Here is a 3592-nt window from a genome sequence, read left to right as displayed (position 1 = left end):
ACCTGACATCGACATCGAACCTCCGTTGATGGAGGCAATTAAATGTAATCCGGCATCCAACGCTACTCGACTCGTAAAGCTGTTGATGATCAAGGGTGCTACGTCAAAGTATCCCGACTGCCCATGGGACCTGCTCAGGTTAACCATTAAACAAGCAGCAGGATGTTCTGAGACCACCGCAAGCCTGTATCTCGATATACTTGAAGACTTACTCTTCGATGGTGCTGACCCAAACCGGTCGGGGGACATCATGGCGGCGGTCATTGAATCAGACATCCGGGACAAAATTCCATTCCTCGAAAAACTACTGAGGTATGGGGCAGACATCAACATGATGCCCGATGGGGACCTTCGAACACCTCTCATCGCGGCGACATACTTTCCCATTTTCGGAACGGAGCGTCCAAAGCTGAGTATTATGAAGTGGCTTCTTGACAACGGAGCTGATCCAAACAAAGCCGGTAATTTTGGTGTGACGCCGTATCTCGCCGCAACGAGATCATTGTCGTTGCCTGCTGTCAAGCTGCTGCTACGATATGGGGCAAAACCTGGCCCTGGAAGCAAGCAAGCTCGAAGGTGGTTCCGGGCCCTGGAATCTCAGGCGCGGAACCCCGGGTTTCTACCGACCTTCGAGCGAATCATGGGCAATCGGTACAGGCTTCGATCATGAAAATTGTTCCGTTTACATTGATTAGCCATGGCAAGTATCCTTACCAGCATCTGACGAGAGACCATCGCATAATTCCTATTTCCTCAATATACTGCTTTGAAAAATTGATATGACTTCGCGCCTGTTTATAAGTTTACAACAAGATCGTGTTGTTTTTGCACAGTGAAAGTATATACATACTTACGCCATCGCCCGTGTCAACAGATGTTAGTTCGGCAAAAGTATCATAATGGCTTCAGTGGGGATTAACACCTTCAAAGAAGGTGATAGATTTATGATAACAAGCAGGATCTTCGAGGTCTCAGCGAGTAGCATGGTTCTCGCTGTTCGGTATCATCATTCGTGAACAACTACTATTTATTACTCTGGCGATGCAGCAGGTGAATCTCTTCTGGAGTGCGAAAGCTGTGCTAGAGCAGTCGACCAACCAATGGGATTACGCAGGTGATGATATATGGCATGTGGAATTGCTGCATTATAACCTGAAATATAGACTCTCCGTCGATTACACATCCATTGCGTCAAATCTGCGATTCAGTCATCGAGCACTATCTGTTGACTTTTCTATGTTTATTCGTAAGTTTCTGAAAATCTCTGTGATACTATTTTGCTTACTGAGTCGTTGACTGCGATGCGATGAGGGAAGGACGAGCACAGGGCCACACCACAAAATACCAATAACAAGCCTCCATCAACGGAATCGTGAGAATCCATAAGTCCAAAACGAGTCATTTTCGGCAATCCATTGCTTTTTAAAACCAGTTTTGACATACCAGAACAGGCCTAGGTCTCCTCGCCCCGCAATGTGCTGGAAGCCTTTGGTTGCCTTACATTCGGCTTGCCACGCCGTCTAAATTGGCGAACCATGCGAACCCTCTCACAGGGCTCAATTGTCAGGGAGTTCGACTATCCCACGATAGATTGCATTTGGCTTCGTCTTTCTCGGCGCTTCCTTACAACCGGAGGCTTGAAATGTGAGACTCTTTATCCATGATAGGCGCGACGAGGCGATTCATCCAGATGGGTGGAACATGATGGCTCAATTTAGATTGGGTATCATGGGAGGACCGGGTCGCTTTATATTCTTCTCTCGCCACAGCTGAATCCAGGCCGCAACAACTCGCTCAAGACCCCTTTTTCCAAGTATAGAGTTGTGACGTGGTAACGCTGAGAGTTCTTTTTGAGACACGGCAGTGAGGCTTGAGCTTTTGTTGCTTCCTCACAGGGGTACCATCATGGCGAGCGGCGTGGCGTGGCGAGAGCGAGAGGCAAAGAGACCTCCCCAATCTGTCGCGTTTCTTCCGATTCGTTCATCTCCGAGATTGGGCAATGCCAGAATGTGCAGAAAGAATCCGGCGATGCCTCTATGACCATTCGCTCTTTACTGAGCATGCCTGGCTTGGATGTATGGGCCCGTATATTGCCTGCTTGTTTGTAATGGTGTTGAGCCCCTCTGGCTTCGAAATCGTCGCCAATTAAGCAAGGCTTTCTGTAACACTCGTCTTGAATGAGGCCACATTCTAATATGATGCAAAGAAGGATGTACACACAACATGGAGTATTGTAAAAACTCGGCGATTTTGAGGTAAGATACTCATTCAATCGCTAGCATGTGGTAAGGCAAGTTGTAGTAGTGTGGAGGTGACTTACATCGAAAGGCTTACCGGGTTGCTGATGGATAACTAAGGGTGTGTTATGTTCGTCAAAGAGCGTGTATGCAACTGTAGACTCGATCGGTCAGTCACTGGGGTCCCGGCGTCTGTTCCGAATGTCTCCCTGATCTAAAAAAAAGTCAGCCTTGAAAATACCAGTACAGTACTGCCTAGTTACTAAGTCTCACAACTCATCACATCGGATTTCTTCGGCTCTCGTCCAGTTGGCGATATCACGAACCTTAGTTCCATTGGACACCGAGACTCGCGGATTCAACGCCTCGCCACATCATAGCAATAGATTGTTTCGATCATTCCACGGCGCTCACCCCCTGGTGTTGCGCTTTTTTGTGTGATAGGATATCAATCCATCCAAAATTGTTGGAGTTACTTTCATTCCATCCTTTTGCACGGACTTCCAGCGCCCGGCCAACCTGATGACTGTTGTTTGCCACGGAGCTGCTCACGTTATATGCCTAGCAGTCCCCTCCTTGCCTGGTATTTGTGCTCGGTCGCTACGATAAACGGCGAGTCAAGTGCTTGAGCGCGCCATGCGGGGTACCAGATTGACCATCCCCTGCACAAGGTTTGAGGCAATGGCACAGTACCACTGACATTCACTTAACTTAGTTGGAGTGTCGATGCGGCACGGCACGCCGCCCGCGTACTGGAACTCCAGCTTACCATGGCTAGTTGGTTGCTACCTGCTCTGTCTCAACACAGAATGTGTAACCCGAGCGATTATTTGGCCAACTAATAACGATTTGCTGGAGCTTTATCACATATCGCTTATGACAAGAAAATTTGCAGCTTACATCGAACCACATCTTCTAGACAACGGCGAATAAAAGGGTCTGGACTATGAAGGTTTCAACATGGTGGTGTAACCGTGACAGGCGGCCGAAGCTGACTTAGTAATTTTGGGCGTTGGTTTGTTTTGACAACGCACCCATGGCATTATTGGACTGGGGCTACGGTTCTTAAATGTAACAAACACCATCATCCTTGACATGCCTGCCATTGCGTTACTGGCTAATAATACATTGGGACGTCTGATAAAATCTCTGGTGCCTCAGAATGCATCTGACCATCCCATTGGAGAGCGAAATGCACAATTGCTTAAACATTTTTATTCGGGACCAATTACGAACCACCACTGGTGCCTCCTTTCTCACTCCCCCCGACCTCTTCAGTACTGGCTGTAGTGATAGCAGCTTTGCAAGGATATTGCCCTCTTGATCAGGCTCTTCAAGGAAGCGTTGAATGGGAC

Source organism: Phaeoacremonium minimum, assembly GCF_000392275.1.
Source record: "Phaeoacremonium minimum UCRPA7 unplaced genomic scaffold PA7_03_scaffold_44, whole genome shotgun sequence".
NCBI lineage: Eukaryota > Fungi > Ascomycota > Sordariomycetes > Togniniales > Togniniaceae > Phaeoacremonium > Phaeoacremonium minimum.
Note: the sequence above shows the minus strand (reverse complement) of the source record.